At 28.8% G+C, this 20,304-nt stretch overlaps 1 protein-coding gene and 2 non-coding genes across 6 annotated transcripts in view; 2 read left to right on the forward strand and 1 right to left on the reverse strand.

Moving 5' to 3' along the window:
- The window catches only part of LOC123296429 (peroxidasin), a 493,576-nt gene that overhangs the window by 73,839 nt on the left and 399,433 nt on the right, over positions 1–20,304 (reverse strand). The window lies entirely within an intron of this gene.
- On the forward strand, positions 16,256–16,327 carry Trnap-ugg. The gene has a single exon. It is a non-coding gene; the product is annotated as a tRNA-Pro (tRNA).
- On the forward strand, positions 18,428–18,499 carry Trnap-ugg. The gene has a single exon. It is a non-coding gene; the product is annotated as a tRNA-Pro (tRNA).

Genomic DNA, 20,304 nt, shown 5'->3' on the forward strand with positions numbered 1-20,304 from the left:
TAAAAAGTAACAAATAAAAAATTTGTACATTTTTTTTTGTCAAAAGTAATTTTGAAAATGAATAAAGTTTCTGAAATGTATTTTGTTTGAAAAGTTGAACAGAGAAAAAAAAGAATTAGTTAATTATTTTGCTTTCAACTCAATCATCTTGATATGCTTTTTTTTATCCATTCGTATTCTTCGGTGTTAAGTATTTGTTGATTGATTATCAACACTGAGAAAAGCATTGATGAAAACAGAAAAAAAACTTTTTCTCCATACTAATTCTCTTTTATTTGTGTAAGTGTTTATTCATGATGAATTCTTCATAAAACATGAAACAAAAATAACGTTTTTTATTGTAAATGTAAAAGTTTTTTTTATCAAACAAAACAATAATTCAAATATTGAAAATCTAAAATAAAAAAATTAATCATTCAAATTTTATTCGTATTACTCAATTCTAAGATGAAACATCTCTTGGCGATTTTCGATTCGATGCAAAATTTAAAATTAAAGCCTTGTTATACCATGTACCTATATATGAAATAGCTTTTGTTTTAGACAATTTCGCTTTTTTCTCGAGTTCTAATGAAAAAATGAAACTCTGCGGCGTCCTATTTCCAAGCTAAAGGTCTAAATATTTAATTTAAGTATCATATAATACCCAAATATTTTTTAATAGGAAGTTACATCGGTTAAAAATTATAAAATTTTACGAAAAAATTACAAGTAATTTGTTTAAATAATATGCATATGCCATATTATTGTCCTATAAATGACAATTATGACATCTCTAACTTAATTTTGCCCGAAGATATGATTAGTTGTAGTTGAATGTCGGTACTCGAATTAGTGATATTCAGATTCAGCAGAAAAAAAAAGAACCGGGTCAATGGCCCTATTAGTCAGATAATATTAATATTTAAAGAGAAATTTACGTTCAAATTTCTAGAACATTTAGGCTGAAAGTCCGGCATAATTGTGTTAGTTTTTTAAACCCTTCTAATTTAAAAAAAAAAATAATGCAAGCACTGACATTGAACACATTCTATACAAGGTTTTTCAAGAACTAACTCACTCAATTGTTTATTTTCGCTTGTTATTTATAATTTATAAGTTAAATAAGTTCACTCATTATAAGAAGCTAAAGAAACTAAATATTGTCATAGTCATAACAATTTATATAATTTAAAAAAAAACATGAATTTAAATAAATAAAAGTTTTTAATAAGAATATGAAGTTGACTGGTAGACTGACTAGGATTGTAAGGATGTTGAAGTTATTAATTATTATACTTTATTTGTACAAAGACGAACAACTATAACTGAAATAAATATTAACTATTAACCTAAGGACCTAATTAAAATGCTATCTTAAAGTTAAACGTATAGAAGGAGAACCGAGAACTTAATAAAAAACTATAATTTTAACATTTGTAGTAAAAACATAGATATAAAAAAAGTTTTTAATAATATTTCTCACGACAAATAAAATTTTACAATAATAATTGACTTAAATGTGCTCTGTGTTATCTCTTATGGTTATTATTCCAATAGTACATATTTTTGTCAGGCTAGAAAAATTGAATAAAATTTGGTGTAATTTTTTATCTTTTTACATTACGACAATCGTAACACTCAATTTGTAGCCCACCAACACTATTCGTCCACCTACACTTGTACCTAACACTCAAAAAATGATTTTGTTTGTTTGTATATACAGGGTGGGCCATTTTAATCTGTACATTTAAATATCTCGTTTTGTAGTTAACCAATAAAAAAATAACTTAATCAAAAGTTACAGAGTTTGATGGGGGACAGCATGTTCTGACATCAGATTGGATCTAGTTCCTCAGGCTCTTTTAATAGCCAATTTGAATTCTAAACGGTAAAAAGTAGACGAGCAAAAGAGTTTTTGCAATGCTTTATTTTATTTATAACTAGCGACCCGTCCCGGCTTCGCACGGGTATAATACCGATAATAAATATACTACAGAATGTCTTTATATACAAAAATTGTTTTTTATCTAATAAAAAAACCGCATCAAAATCCGTTGCGTAGTTTTGAAGATCTAAGCATACATAGGGACAGATAGCGGGAAGCAACTTGGTTGCATAAAGTGATGCCGAATTTTTCCATACATTCCAATTAATAGAATTACCACTGATTTTTATCGAGTCCCGTCTAGAGAGACTCTACTGTATTCGTAAATGAACTAATTTATGAACTTTGACTATAAAGTGTTGTAATTTTCTCTTGGATTTTCACATACACTTGTTGTGTTGTTTAGCAAAAAGGAAGTAGGTATGTTGATAGCTTTACTAAGCTAAGTGTAGTCTCTGTATTTACTTCAATGTAACTTGAACTTTATAAATAGTTTTAATACCTAAACATCATGGAGAACATTTGAAACTAAAGTATGTAACGAACCAATTGCATTTGATCTTAATAACCACCTCAAAAACCATATCAGTACAGTTTAATTACAAAATAATGTCATAAGTTTTACAGGATGTAACAGCAATTATTACAGTCGAAATTGTTTACAACGATAAACCGATTTTAACAACGAAAATGAAAGGTTCCATCCGCACGCCTGTTTGTTCTTGAGCACGATAACTCAAAAATAAAAAGAGAAATCTATATAAATTTTCATAACGAGAGACTAAGTTTCCGAACGAGTTAATGCACAACTGACTTTAACCGTTGGAAAACTTAGATTAAGATTGCGGGTTCGAATCCAAGGAGCGGTAGTCTGCCCCATTATTATAATTAATGGGGCGGTAAATTGATCACACTGTCGTCATTTGGATTAGTAGAACAAAGTAACGACTCCATTCACATGATAATACTTTAATGGTAGTCGGATGTAATTTAAATAAATAAAGATGAAAAGTAAAGATGTGGGTGGCCTCTGTTATAGACGTATATATCTGAGAAACGGAGGATAAACCCCATTATTATTATTAAAAATTTTTATCTCCTATTTGGGGCGTAAAACGTGACTTAGGACTTTTAAATCGTAATTGATACAACAAAAATTTAAGTACAAAAATGCCCTTTATGTACTAATGAACACCTTTTGATTGAAACATTTTTTCGTAAATATCTCTGTTTTTCCGTGGGGTCAAAATAAGCGCCAAACTTACTTATTCTCAAAATCTTTAAAAGATAGTTACTAGAAAATTTCAGGGTAGCTTCAAATATGATCGAGTTAATTGATTCTTATTTCATACTATAAGCCAATCCGATACTATTAAGGGGTTAAGAGCTCTAAATTCTTGTTTTGATGTGGATGAAAAAAGAAAAACGTACTCATGCCTCGTAAAATTTTTCTAGCCAGACCAGCATACATTATATAATTGACACAACTAAATATAAAATTGATATTTGATTATAATAATCGTCTTTCCATGCATAGTATTTTAATATAAATTCTAATCTATACAAAATAATATCTATTTGTATATTTTGTTTATAAATTTTCCAAAATTTTGTAAACATTTATTATGGATTAAAATAATAATAACAAATATATTTAGAATTAAATTGCTAATTTAAAATATAATACAAAGATTTAAAATTTATAATACTTTGTTTATATTATTATATTGGATACTACAATTTGTATCCAAACATTCAAAAGTCGCATCCATTTATTTCAGTGCAGATCAAATTCAGCCATTTTATGCATAATTTGGTTTGAGAAATTTCAAAACGTATCTACTAAATTTTAAGGTTTTATTAGGGAAAACTGGTAATATCTGAAGATTACATTTTTAACACGCTTTTATTTGCTTCATTTTTAACTAGGCCTGTGCACAATGAAGGTGTTTTGGAAGCCCCTCCCATTGAGAATGATTTCACATAAAATTTGAACTAAAAATATAGTCCTGTAAATGCATCCATTTATGAGATGCATTTCCACTGACGAATCAGATATCAATGCATTTTTTGAGCTCGGTATATTATTTTTCTTTGCCTTTGAGTCGAGTACTCTAAACAGAAAACCTGGATCTTGGCAAGGTTGTCGAGCACCCTGAAGCATATTTTGATTGAAACAAGTAGAAATAATGAAGAAAAGTTTAGCCAAATTTTTAAAATCATGTGCGATATCTGCGATGAATGTGCGGAAGCCAAGGTTCGCGTAATGACAGACTGAACGCTCAAATATACAGACTGATTCAGTTAAAGATTATTTATCGAATTTTGAACCATCTCAATACTTTATCAAATTTAGCTTGTCATTCTCTATAAAATAAAAAATTTTAATGAAAGCTCTTGCTCGACTTCTAGAATATTCAATTTTACATGATGATTCCCGTGACATCCGAAAGCCTACTAAATACTTCTGGCAGTTTTCAACCTTCTAAGGTATGTTCGTCTCAAAACATACCTTAGATCGACAATATCTAAAGATCGGCTAAATGGTTGAGTCCTCGCTCAATGTACATTGCGGTGAGAGGCCGATGCATAGAGTTTTGGAAAAAAATTTTTATGCGCCGCGCAGAATTAACAGTGACTGAATATCAAATTTTAAAACTCGAAAAAAAATTCCATGTTTTTATTGACTTTATGACCTAACATGGCGAACAAAGTTTGAATCCCTCCCTTGGATTAATATAATAAAATCTTAGAAGTAAATTTCAACCTACTTAACTCAAAGTTCATTAATTTTAAAGTTGAACCGATATTAATTACGAGAATACGTCACGTTGTACCTTAGAGTTAAAAATAACACATTATTTGACTCACTACAAGGCATGTATATACTGTTACCATGCATATAGTCTAAAACATTTTTACAATATTGTACGGATTCAACAGCCTTAATTTCGTGCGCAATTTTATTTTAACCTTTAAGGGACCTACTGTTTAAACGTTCTGTAATTATTATATTTTTGTGCATATATGTGTTTGCTATATCATAACGATTTCATATTATATTCACTATGTATGACAAAACACCGTAAGCACTGAAAATGAACACACGAGACACAAATACATGAGCTTTGACTGTGGAAAATTAGATTTTAAATTTATATTACACAATGAATAGTCCAATTCATGTATAATATTACAGAATTTTAAATTTCTAACTTTAAACGTAGCATCAAATATGATTGGTTGGATGTATCAAAATGTCAAAGAACCTTATATCTAAATCGATTAATTTATCTCAATTCCAAATTTATTGATTTTTTTCAAATCCTTTAAGTTTATTTACATAATTAAACTTAACTATAATTTATATAATGCAATTGGATTTTAATACTAATAAAGACTCTATCTAGCGATAGAAAAAAGAACTGTAGTTTGCAACACCCATAGACACATAATATTGAACGGAAATGTTTGTTTACAATCTTGAAACCATACGCACGTTCCATACACATAGTTTTAGAGTTCACTACATTAAAATGTATAATAAACTAGGTATCTTTTGCTTTTTAATTCAATGAAAAAATCAGCTGAGTTGTTTAAGTAAAGTTCAATCACCCCGAAAAATCGGAACCTTCACCTCTAAAATTAGGTTTTTTAGTTCTATTACTTTTTGATGAGTATTTTGATGAGTTTTCATACAATTCATGTAATGTTATTTTCTATGACGCAGTGTCAAGGCCGAACGCCACCACGGGGGTCAAGAGGGTAGTCTCCCCACTTGGGAGCCCTCCTCTCTAAAATGAGGTTTTTTACAATTCATGTAATGTTATTTTCTGTGAAAGCCAGTACCTGATAATATAAATTTTGTTCAAGATTCATTAGGAAACTCAATAATGACGTCCAGCAGTCAATTTGGCAGTCATATAATCAGGCTTAAATTAAATAAAAGCAGTGATCTGCGAGCTTTTGTTTATTAGACAGTTCACTCGTATATTTGAACAGTATTGTTGTTTGTAACTATGGTTTCTTTATATGCATCTATTTATTTATAATGATTTTACTAATTGCGCTTAAAATATTTATCATAGATACACAATTTTATTAAAAAATATTTGAAAAGCATAAAAATTTTATTCATTTTATGTCAGAAATTAACAGAGATTAGATTTAACAGAATTTTTTACTCCATTTTTTTCTGCTTAGACTTCATTTATATCTTCATTTCTGCTTATTTAGAAATTTCTCTTCAAAAGCTGTAATAAATATACATTTCCTCCCAAAAATACATAAATTAACAAACAAATTTTTCATTTGATTAATTTTTTCATAAAATATGCGAAAGTAATACCCAATCTGGTAACATTGCTTTTATCAAAAAAAAGCTGTAGAATTTTGTTCAACCTAAAATGAATTTTAAACGTTTTCGTGTAAACAAATAAATACACCTACAACAAAATTTTCATATACATTACCGTGACAAAAAGGATATCCTTTATAACTAAATATTAAATAAATATTATCCATGTCCCTCATTTTCACAAAGTATCTATTTACTTCTACCTAAAACCTACCCAAGTTAAAAATAAATAATAATAATAAATGTTTTTTAAACATTTAGTATTTAAATAAGTAGAGAGATGGCTAGGTTTATAAACCTTGAAGGTTTTTACCTACTTATATGTGACTGTGTTTTGTATGTAGATAGATCAGTTATGTTTGGTTAACGGATATATAACTTTAAACGTTTATGTCAACAGAATTCAACCGTTAAGTTTTATAATAAATTTGCATATTTACTATCTGGTAGACACACCACAGTTAGTGGTGACTATATTATTCGTGTATTTTAAATTGGTAAAAGACGTCGAAAATAAATGGATTCCCAGAATGTCTGCTCTGAACATATATAAAATGGATAAAACTCTAAGGTATAAATATTCAAACCATACATAATTTTTCCTGGATCTATGACGTCAACTCCCTACCTACATCATTATGAATTAATGCTGCACAGTAAAAAAAATTACATGAAATTAAGTAAACGCGCTTACTTGGCTGCTGCTTTTCTTTCTTATAACAAGTAAATATTTCCAGAGCCAATGATCTCAAAATTAAATTCAAGTATATATTTTGCTCTATCTATATAAAAAAAAGTATCCAAGTTTGATAAAACAAGCATGTAATACTACTAAATTTTGGTCATACTTTTCCCATTTTTGGTTAAATTTAACCTACCTTTAAGGGGTTTCAAGGATGTGGTGTTGCTGGTCTCGATATGTTGTACAAAAGGTATCGACAAAATAACTTTAAAAATGAAAAGTTTGTTCCAAAATTAGTAGGATTCAAAGAAAGTTAAATCAAATCCGACAAAATTTGGCTATAATATCGAAAAAATCGATTTTCTTAAACTTAATGACGTCATCAAAATCCAACGAAATTAATTTTACTCAACATCCAAATATTCAATTTTGATAAAAAATCGATGTAATCCTACTAAATTTGGGTCATATTTTTTGAATTTTTGGTCAAATTAACCCTACCTTTAATAGGTTTCAAGAATGTAGGATTCTGGTCTCGATATTTAGCACAAAGATGAATGGTAACGAAAAACTAACTTCACAAATGAAAAATTTGACCTAAAATTAGTAGATTAGAATTAGGATTCGAAAAAAGTTCCAATCAAATCTGATAAAATTTGCCTGTAATATCGAAAAATTAGTTTTTTTTTTAAATTTAATGACGTCATCAAAATAAAAAAAATTGAATTTTGCTGAATCACATCCAAATTGTATCCAATTTTGATAAAACAAACATGTAATCTCGCTAAATTTTGGTTAATCTTTTCGAATTTTCGGTCAAACTTAACCTACCTTTAACAGCTTTCAAGGATGTCGGGTCCTAGTCTCGATATTTAGCATAAGGCAAATGATATCGAAAAACTAACTTGAAATGAAAGTGCCTTTATCAACAAAATTTTTCTTGAATAATTAATTGCAACCATGTTAAATACACTTTTCTTGCAACTATTACGTTAAGAAATTTTTTGCCGATATCACGATGTAGGTATAGGCGTGAATTAAATATGTCTTCGATGATTTTGTTTTGATATAAACACAAGTAACAGTTAGAGCGCATGAGCCGATGTCAGAATGGGTGTCAGGCCCATTCTAACTTGTGATATCCGCAATACTCCTGGTAAATAGTACTATTTAACACTGTAATGTCACTAATGCTACTCCTGGTATATCAGCAATATTTATTTAAACGGCAAAATAGCTTAAGAATAATAGAGTGACGTTAAATTTTACTAAAAGACCTAAAAAAAATACGGAAAACCCTGTAAGATATCACGTATTTGAATACAAATATCCATAATGAGTTGTCCTTATTTACAAAATATAAATGATATGGAAAGAGACAATAATAACGAAGAAACGGGAGAAGATAAAGAGAAATAGGGAGATACGAACGCACTAAAAGCATTTTAAAATAATCCAAAGAGATAAGTAATTCGTTACACAAGTATATTCTCTTTAAGTATGTATTGTATACATACTTCTTTATACAGGGTATAACAAAAGATGGGTACCAAATTTTAAAAGAAGTTTTATGGCTGGTATAAACGATTCAAATATACAACAAACAGTCATTGACACTGCATTAGCACAATTTCCTTGAATAAAATGGTACGAGACCTGGCAAGGTTTTCGAGAGGTTATTTTAAGGAAGCTTCTAGAATTCTAGATTTTAGCTTCTTAAGTTCTAGATATTTCTTTCCTTTTTGAACTTAGACATCGATGAAGTATATACGCCTCGTACATGAGAATGATTGCGTTAACTAACAGTGGATGCCTATATGATGTCACATCATGGTAACTTAGCAAAAAGGTGGCTGGAAAATATGTACTATTCCTCGAATAAGAACGTTTCTTCTACACTCTGTAATTGTAATAAATACATGCAAAGCTACTTCAAAGTATATCCCTATTGTGAATGAAATATTTTAAAAAACAGAATTTTATAACATTGCTTACATGCAAGAGAAAAAAAGTGGTATCATATTCCTTTATTTTTTGTTCAAATTGCGATAAATGAACAACAGACTAATACTTAGAGATATCTATGCTGCAGTTACCATGGGTATTATTGCATGGAATGTTTCCTTATTTTAATACCTCTCCAACTAAATAATAGCAGAAAAATTTAGCTTTTTTTAAAACTATTTATTTTATACACGAAGAAGTTTTCTCACAGCATTTATTGATCAACACATTATTAGTATTGTAAACGAAATAGGAAATATTCACTAGAGTGAGAACGAATGACCGTGACGAATCTTAAGTAATTTGTAAATCGAAGAAATCAAGAAATCCATCGATTTGAAAAAATGGATTGTATAGATTTATAAGACTTTAATTGTAGGGGAAGATACAATGCCTAGACTAAACATATATATTTATGTGTTTTTTATAGCCATGCATCACAATGGACATTGTCTCTCCTTAAGGAATTGTTATTTCTCAACATTATGTATTTTTATTAAGATTTTAAAACTATATTGATAAAAAAGAAGGAAGCATTACATGTAAAATGATGTGTAAATATGATACAAAGTCATATTTTACCATGGATCACACTGTTTATGTACCTAGAATCTCTAGAGAACAGTATCATAGAATGTTGGTGATTGATACATTGAAAGTCTTTCAATGGTTTCTCCTGGATATAATTCTGGTACCTATAGTCCTGGCTTGCGGAAATTGTGTAAAAAAGATTATTTGAAAATTTTTGAGATGTTGATGCTTTTTGTGGCTTTGATACCATTAGATTTTCAGCTGGAATAAAGGGATGGATTGAAGGGGGATGATATAAAAAATTTAATCCAGTGTTGGTATTCGTAAATGAAAATAACATTTCCCAATGACTACAAATAAATATTATTATTTTCTTTACGCCCTAATAATATTTACAAAATTCGTGCCAAAAACCATAAAATATAAACTATATGTATAGAAAAAAAATTACACACAAATTATTACAAATAAATATTGTTTTTATTATAAAATAATTTTTCTATTGCGTAACGTAATATGTTTGTGGAGTATTTTTGAAAACATATTTAATTTTAATTTTAATTATCATTAAAATATATATAAATTATAATAACTTCAACATAAAAAAAAGCATTAAAATTTCATATTCTATTAGTCACAATATTTGGTTTTCTTATACACATTTTATATAAATTGTATTATTATCACAAGTGTATTAAAATATAATTTGGAAAATTTGTGCAACCTCTAGATACATGAACAGTTTTACCGTTTATTATTCAGGTAGTTCCTCAAAAAGTATTATCATACTTGAGATTTCTTCGGAAAATGGCTTTCTGTGAAACTTTTTCAAGCCACCCCGAAATTGTTCTTCAGATCGTTCTGATCAAAAACTCTCACGCCCACAAAACTTTTTAACGAGTAGTTATCGAGATTTTTACGTTCGATCAAAGCTAAACATATACATATTATATTTGTGGTACTACATGCCAAGGAAAATTTCTTTCTATGAAAGTTATTCAAATCGCATCCAAAAGGTGCTACGGGTCGTTCTGATTAAAAGCTCTTACGGCTACAAAATTTTTAAATCGAGATACGGACTTTCTAAGCTACGCAATTAACTACCGATAAAAATTTTTGTGACTTTGAGAGCTTTTGATCAGAACAATCCGAAGAACATTTTGGAAGTGGTTTGAAAAATTTCACAAATATCCATTTTACTAGTCATATAGTAAAACTTTAATATATCCGTAGCTTTGATCGCCCGTGGCTCGAAAACTAATTTTTGTAGACTTTTGTGGCTGTGAGAGCTTTTGATCCGAATGATCCATTAACATTTTAGGCAGGGCTTGAAAAAGTTTCAGAGAAAGCCATTTTCCTATCTATTATTGCGGGGTTCATCTACATAAAATTTTTATTTTTTTTCAAACGATTTAGATGTGTAAAATTGATTTTAATGTCCTAAACTTTGTGTTATTATTTAAGTAAAATTTACGTCCTTTTTAAGAAAAAATTGGTATAGGTAAACGTTTTTATTTTTAGTAGATTATTTTAATCTATTATTATAATAAAGTTCGAAAACGAGAATCGCGCTCTTAAAAGTATGAAATGGGAAAATATTTTCATCTGAAATTGTTATGTTAAGTATAATCGTCATTACAGTCGGGGGACCTCCAAGATTAAACAGTTTTCCGCAGGACCGAAAAGAGGTCCCCCAACTGTAATGACGATTTTACTTATCATAACAATTTCAGATGAAAATATTTTCTCATTTCATACTTTTAAGAGCACGATTCTGTAGTTGTCGGCGTGTTAGTTTCGAACTCAATTTTATTTAAATCCTTTTTGGGGTTATAATTTCGTGAGAAAGTATAACAACAGATACATATTTGAAAAGTGCTATCACCGCTTTATGTTCTCTAAATTGCGTCATTTGCAATTTAATGTGACGGAACATAACCTATAACCAGCGGGCAATCAAGATGCTTCTAAAGATACGTTATTTGTCAAATTATGATAAGTAGTTTAGAAGCTAAGTGCGAACAGATGATCATACATACATATGGGTCAAACACATAGCCCTCGCCATTGTATAGTCGGGGTAAAAAGGTGTATTTTTTTAGGCATATTTGGAAATTCTATAATATAAGCATTTGAAAACAAGGCTAGAGCTAAAGCTTTTTAAATGATCAAGCTACAATATTGAAGTAAATATTGTATTATAAAATTTAATATTACATTGTAGTAAATATCTTTTAAAATTACTATATAACACAGATAAAATAAAACTAAGTGTTAAAAGATAATATCTTTGCTATAAAATTATGTTACTATATTATATAATGTTTGATATTAAACTTGGTGGGTGCTACGAATCCAGTTACGAATGTAGGTACTTACTACGTATGTATGTATGTATGTATGTAGTTTTAAATCCATTTATAAATGTACTAGCGGCCCCGACGGACGTTGTCCCGTAACTCCAATGTAACTCCAACGTAACTCCAATTCATTAATACCTATACTACGTTTAGCCTGTCCGCTAAACCCATCCCGCTAAACCCCAATTTAACTCCTATTTATTGGAGTGGCCTGACCTTCGACCTTTGGCCTGGTCTTTGATAGTAGAGCTCGCTGCGCTCGCATATGGCTCTAATAAATGTCTATTGACAATACCTGAATACTATTAAAAATACATAGTACACATAGTATACATAATGTGATATGATTTATATGCGCTCCCACCATTTAATGAAATTTCATTTTTTTGGTACGGAGCCCTCAAAAACAGTTGTACTGGACCAAATTGTGAATCTAAACCATTCTCGAATCCCCTTGAACTCACACAAAAAATTTCATCAAAATCGGTCCAGCCGTCTAGGAGGAGTTCAATTACATACACACGCACACAAGAAATATATATATTAAGATAGTAATAGTCGAGTTATTCTTATTATTATCTTTACACCAGGTTCGTACTCTAATTCTCATTTAATTTATAGGATTAATTTTGGACATTGATAAATAACGTGAAAGTTTTAAGAACACAATTCGTCCACTATTATATTATATTTATACAGTCATGGACAAATTACGATTAAAATTAACGATATGAAAGAATTAGTTCCCGAGATATCGTCGAATATATGTCACAACAAAATATAGTGCATCAAAAAATATTACGGGTGATACAAATTTTTTTGACAAATCGTCAAATAAATTTAGCTTTGGTTTTTGGTTTGAAATTATTTTTTAAACCCACTTTGTCATATTCCGAAATAAAAAAAAAAGTTTTAGAATATTTGTTTATTAATCAATTGAATCGATTTTTTGTAAATTTTGTGTCATAGAAAATTTGGTTTTTGAACCGACTTCAAACAAAAAAGGATGAGGTTATCAATTCGACTGTATTTTTTTTTTTAATGTGTGTTTCCTCAGAACTTTCGACTGGGTGAACCGATTTTGATGATTTTTGATCTATTTTAAGGCTGGTGCTTCCCGTGTGGTCTCATTTTGGTCCAGTGATAACAACGGCATCCATGAGAAAACCATAAAAGTCTTAAATTTGCATTAAGTATATGCACGACAAGAGGACGAATAACTCAATATCACGCCAACAGATTTCGATGATTCTTTTATTAGTGACAAATTAGTTAGTGTACTTCAGATTCACTAAAAATCAAACCAAATAATACGCACTAAAAAGTAACAAATAAAAATAATATAATGTAGTTCAAATTATTTTTATTTTGGAGTCGGTGTCAGCCAAGTTAATGTGTAGCAAACTGTTCTGACAGAGTTGTTTTCTTAGCTGACACCAAAATAATCCAAAAAATCCTTAAACTAAAGTTATAGATTTTGATGGAAGATATCATGTTCTGACATCAGATTCTATTTAGTTGTTCGGGTTTCTTTAATAGCCAATTTTGATCCTAAATAGTAAGAGATAGAATAACACTTTAAGTTAGAAAGTTAACACCTTCTTCAAGAAAGTCTTCGACACTAACAACATTCTATAATCTAATTTCTGCAGTAGTTTTTGAACTTTCGTAATAAAACGAGTGTTGAAGACAATTTTTTATTTTCCTGGTCGTAAAGTGTAATGTTTCGATCGTTTTAAATCGTGTGTGTTCTCTAAAACAGACAGACGGCTAGACTCATGTTTTTATTAATGTTAATATTTATTTCAAAACCTACACTTGTGTTGTGTTTTCTAATAATTCCCGTATACATTACAGCCAATTAACTTTTTCGATATAAAAATGTAACCCATAAACTATAATACATAAAACGGTCGTAAAATTGACTTGGTATATTCTCTTAAATATTAACAACTTTTACGACTTTCTCTATATTATCAACACTAAATGTGAAGTGTATGTCAAAACTATTGCATTGGAAGAGCAGAACGATACAATGGTGTAAAGACTTGCACTGTCAAGAAAAGTTGATATCAAGAACGGTTAAATTTTGAATATTTCTCTCCTTATTGAAATTGTGTCGGGGTGAAGTACGCCTGGCATCTGAAAACGGTTTAGTTTACTGGCTAGTAAACGCATCCCGCCTGTAAAGGTGAAAATGATCGACTTTGAAACGATTAAGTCAATTCCTTAAAAATTATTTATCATACTTTTTAGCTATTTAAATTATAATTGCCATAGAAATTCGATGACAATACCACACATCCGGCGATATTTAATCACATCAGGTGAAAGAAACGTAGATCATCTACACCTAATTTTAAAAAGAAACAGTGTATTAAAAATTCTATGAAAGCCTGTCTTTCCTGCCTGGATTTGATTTTTATATTTATAACAAGGAAAGGATTATAAAATAAAATTTACTACAATTTATCCTCTTTTCTTGCCTTAATATTTATAGAAATATGTAGCTTAAAGTTTTAAAGTATAAAAATTTGGATTCTTGTGGCAAATTTTTATTTTAGAATATGAAGCGTTAACATCTCCGCCAACATTTAATTGAAAGATAAAAAATGATTAAAAAAAAAAAACTAATTGTAGAATTTTTTTTTTCTAAATGTTTTTATGCTATAAAATTTGCAATTTGAAAAATTCGAGAAATTCTCAAAATTAAAAACGAATATTAATGAGGTTGAATATCTCTTTAATGGTACGCTCAATTCAAAAACAGGAAAGATACGTTCTTCTTAGAACTTCATTCTTTACATCAAGCTGCTCTTCACGGTATGAAATAAATTTATTTTATTTATAATACCCCCCAACCCTCGTTCATTCTACCTCTGTTGTTTACCCCTGTGTACTTCGTTTGTTATTCTAACTAAAGAATTCGTTTCGACTTTAATTTTTTCTTCTAAAAATTGTACACGATCTTTGGCCCATAAAAATACAATCTAGCCTATATTAATTTTTTTATAAAACTATAAAAAATTTGTGTATTGAGTATGTATACCAAATTTTTGATACTGGAAATCATATTTTTAATTTGGATTTTCTACAATTTTTTCAGTTTTCTCAAAATTGAAACCACAAAATATTACCAAAACTTTTAAAATTTATCTCATCTCGAAAAAGATGTAGGAAAAAAAGTGTTTGGCTAGTTCTAGTTTTGGACGCGTATTCCAAATACTGAGAACAAATGAGAATCTTGACTTGAGGCCTAAATAAATTTATATGGAAGTTAATCCCGCCCTGACAAAATCTTTTTTGTTATTATCTCATTTTATTAAATAATGCACTTTTTTTGTGCATCATATTAAATTTAGTTTTGGTAAAACAACTTTTTTCACAAAACTTTCTTAAAACAAAATAAAAAATTTTTATAAAAAAAAAAAAAAAAAAAAAAAAAACAGATCCTCATGTTTTATTACAACTGTCCGTTTTATAATTAATTTAAAGCTCTTGTATGGAGATTTAAAGATTTATATTTTAAAGACAAAATTAGTCTAGTCTGAGTTAAGCTTGTACCATCAGGATTCTATATTCCAATAATATTCATCGACAATAGGGAATATTCATGTATTTTTTTAATATTTTTAATTCATTGTTTATACCGCTATAACAAAGTAAAAAATATAAATACTGTTTGATATGTTTAAACGCAGTCTTTTGGCGCTCTCTGTTGATGATGCATAAGTACGTGATCTGTCAATTGGTGACAGTTCAATGTATAATTTACATGCTAAAAAAAATGAATTCGGAATTTACAAGACAGAATTTTTCACTCGTTAATATTAAGTTTTCTTATAAAAAGCCGTAGAATAATATAACTTAATGAAATACTACATAAAATGTAAGTAATAAATATCATACAGTATGTATACAAATTTGACAAGCCAGTGCTATGATGTCACGTCCGTATACAAATTTGAATTTCCGTTTTAGAAATTTTTAAATGCCCTCACTGAATTTGTACTCTTAATTAATTAATTTTAAGTAATTAAAAAGATATTAATTACTACAATAAGGGTTTAGTTGAAATGTCCAGTCAAGAAAGTTACGGAAGAAAAATATTTAAACCAATTTTAAATTTCATGAATATTCCCTATCGTATCAACTAGATAAGCATTTCCATTTGTAGCATTTTTCATAGAGTTAACCTATTTTGGGGAGCTGCTTACGATGAGGAGTACCATCGTAATTCAAGGAGATTGAATTAAGCTCGTTAGGTCCAACGCTTGTCCATAATTTATACAGTTTTGTGAAGGGTTATTGGAAAGTGAATAGAGGAAACTTTCTTTATAACTAAATTAATCATACTAGATTTTTTGGTCAGGCATGATTGTAATGAAAGAGCTGTGGGCTTGTATATAAAGTGAAAGGTATTTCTTTATTTTTTAAATATTCAATTACACAGCGGCTCAATGGTCTAGGGGTATGATTCTCGCTTTGGGTGCGAGAGGTCCCGGGTTCAAATCCCGGTTGAGCCCAATATTTTTACCTTTCATAAAAGTTATATCTTGTAGCTAAGGACTATGTTTGCATGCGCTTCTTTTAATAATATCAGGTAAGGTAAGTACAAGCTAAAAATTCCTACCGTAGTCTCAGTCAAAATAATTTGTTTATGATGGAGGCGGTGGAAAAATTTATTATTGGTCAATAAAAAGTTCATAATGCTTAGACGATTAAACAAAATTTTATCAAACACCGAAAACCACTCTGATGAATGGGAAAAAATCACTAAAAGACAAATAAAATTTTTAACCATGAGCAAGGTTTCACTTATTAACCCTACAATCAGTATATAATGATGCATATATTTTCACGATTTATTCCTTACAAAAGATACAAAATCCTAAAAAAATATAACTAAAACAAAATTTACAAATCCAGAAATATCTATTTTATGGAATAAAGTGATTAAATATTTCAAGTAGCATTTTAAAAAACATTTCATATAAACATTATTAAAAATTTTTTCTTGTTCAGCAAAAAATAAAAGGAAACAAAATTATGGTAGAAGAGTATTTTAATTCGGAATTTTCTTTTTACTTTATTTTATATTTTTTTTTATATGTTTCAAGTGAAATGAATGGGGTTTCCCGCACACAAAAGACAATTTGGTAAAAATAAAAGGAAACAAACATATGTATGTATAAAGTAAGTACTTTACTTATTTCTGTGAAAAACGTAAATTAATGAGAAACATTTTAATGTGAATTATAAAATACTTAGATTAAAATTGTACAAAGTATTTGGAAATTATTGATATTATGTACTGGTACTATTTAAAGCCTTAGCAACCGACCTAAATCACATAAACCACATTTTAATTTAATTATTTTTAACCCTCGAACTTAAAAAATGGATGTTATAAGTTTGACCGCTATTTGTGTGTGTGTCTGTGTGTTTGTCTGCCTGTGTCATCGTAGCGCCTGAAAGGATAATGCACTTAGATCAGTTTTTTACAATTATGATGTTTACAATTTTTATTTGTAGTGTAAAATTTACTCAACATCTCGTTTTTGACCTAAGTGCATTTTAAGTGATTGATTGTTAATTGTTACGTGAGCCCGCGAAAAAGCACTCAAAAATAACGATTTTTTCTTCAATACATGCTAGAAAGATGGAATTTTCACCAATCGATTCGAAATAAAGTCAAATTAACAAAAAAATTCAAAAAATTTTCCACAAAAGAGAAAAATCGTTTTGCAATTTTTCGGGGGGGGGGGTCGTTCTAGTTTGAGGGTCATTCCTTTTTCTTCAAATGATCCTTAAAATTTACTGGGCTTAAAAATTATTTACACATGTGGATCTAAATTCACATCTTATCTGATGTCAGAATGTGTTAAACCCTTGTTAATAAAAATTGCAGAGTTTCATGGGGGGGGGGGGCGTGGGGGATCTGTAACTCTGCAACAAGTTATTTTTTGATTGGCTAACTACAAAACGAGTGTTTAACCATAAGGCGAATTTATTTCTATCTATCTTCATGGATGTTTGATGTTCGCCTTCGTGTCTGCTCGCAACATTCTATGGTCAATCAATATTCCAATTATAACAAAGCACTTTGTACATTTGTATTTTATTTTTGTAAGGATTATGTAACAAACAAATTTAATAAAAAATTTTGTATACGTAATAAAATTGTATATGTAAAATGAACATACCTAATAAAAAAGTTATTTTTACATAATTGGGTGATTAAATGGTCTTTATTTTAGTAGTATTTTTTTTCAAAAAATAAATTTAGTATTGTTGTTTGTTGTTCTTGTGTTTTGTACAAAATGAGATTTTAAAAGCATATTACTATTATTTTAAAGTAATGAAATTTTATTTAATTACATTACAACAAAATAATTAGTGTATGGACAGGCAAGTCAGAGAGATATACTTGATAAAGTTTGAGTTACGAAAATGCTTTTGTTAACGAAACACGTATATTTTACTTAAAGAAAAAAATGTAACAGAATAAGAAAAAATACTATAGTTTATTTTTGGTTAAGTATGTTATAAAAGAACCACTTGATAGAGCAGTGAAAGGTATTTAATTTTGTCTGCAATATTAATCTTCTTTGAATCAACATATCGGCTCAATGGTCTAGGGGTATGATTCTCGCTTTGGGTGCGAGAGGTCCCGGGTTCAAATCCCGGTTGAGCCCTTCTTTTTTTTCTTGAATATATAAACTCAACATACTGAACTTTACTTGATTTAATGGCACCCGAGATTTGAATCAATCTCAAGTAAAAGATCGCTTCATATACACAAACTTTGTAAAAATACCAAAAAAAAAAAAAATATATATATATATATATATATATTGATTCGAGGGAATTTATTTCGATTTTGCCTTAATTATTTATATTTTCTATGGTCTTAAAAGTTATCTTTACGGTTTTGCAAGCTAACAGTGACCAGGTGACCAGGTAGGTATTTTATTTATCAATGAATCATCCTTTTATACGTCCTGTCATAATTCATATTGATTCTATGAAGGGTTTATGAGTGTTTCATTTTTATACTCAATTTTAAATTTTGGTATAATTTCAAAGCTTAAAGCTTAAGGAATCGAGAAAAGCTTAAAATAGAGGATCGACCTGAAATTTATACAGAAGGCGTTTTAATTCAGTTTTTTGGTAACATTTTCGTTTTGGTATCGAAACGGCCTAACTAAAAGGTGAGGAAAACCTAAATGAGTGAACTATTATGATTTCCTTAAAAAAATTCACAATTTCTTAATCTGTGAGAATGAGTATAGCACAAAGCTTCTTACCAGTTATTATGGTGGCGTTAAAAAATTTCACTAATATCCCAATTTTATTGAATACAGCTGGCTCCTCCCGCTTCTCCTCTTATGAAGTTTTTTACACGTACTGATAAAAAATACTATTATTTAGAATCCAATTACCAATATAATTTTCGTTCTAGCGTAAAATTTGTTTCCACTGTCGTCGAGAAACACGTTTGATTCGATTAAATATCACCGTCTTGCTCGCCCATTGCCTGATTCATGAATTTTCAAATAACTATTTAACATATTTACGATCAATGTTTATACCCATAATTCCTTAATGACAGCCGTTAAATTATTTTATGACTGTAACTCTAAATAACGGACGAACACAACACCGGTGTTCAAATAAAGTTGTGTAAATTATGGTTGATTTTACAAAAGAAAATAAGTGTGTCTTATTTAATACAGAAATTTAGTTCACAGTAAATTTTGTAAATTATGGTTGATTTTACAAAAGAAAATAAGTGTGTCTTATTTAATACAGAAATTTAGTTCACAGTAAATTTTGTAAATTATGGTTGATTTTACAAAAGAAAATAAGTGTGTCTTATTTAATACAGAAATTTAGTTCACAGTAAATTTTTAGTCATAAATAAAATTAAGTTTTAATCAATGAAATTTTATTTTTTGTCAAGAGATGAAAATATTGTGGAAATATTGACCTAAATTTTCATACTAAATATTATTTAAATTTTACAATATTTCCTAAATGGTACCAATACAAAGTTGCAGAAAACGTATCAAACAAGTTTCTATTCCTATTTTATACAACTATTTACTATTATTACCTTTATTTTTTTATTAACAAGAAAATTTTGATAAAGGAGACTAACGAAATTCCTTATATAGGCTAAGATTGATTTTCACCCATTTCAACAACATCATAATCAAGTCTGCTAAAACTGAGAACTACCGGATTTGATACAGACTGTAATGTATAAAGTCACTGTAATATTATTATAAGTTCTCCAAAAGTTTTCAAGATAGTAAAAAAATTATTTTTCTTGGAAAATCTCCAACTTTTTTCAACAAATTTTCTAAACAGGGGATATAATATTTTATTATTTTTTAAAATATGAGAGAATATTATGGCGTAATAAATAGCCACAAGTAATCGAAACCTCCATATATTTATGATATATTTTTGTTAATAAAAGTTCATAATTCATATT

Source organism: Chrysoperla carnea, chromosome 3 (genome assembly GCF_905475395.1).
Source record: "Chrysoperla carnea chromosome 3, inChrCarn1.1, whole genome shotgun sequence".
NCBI classification, from domain to species: domain Eukaryota; kingdom Metazoa; phylum Arthropoda; class Insecta; order Neuroptera; family Chrysopidae; genus Chrysoperla; species Chrysoperla carnea.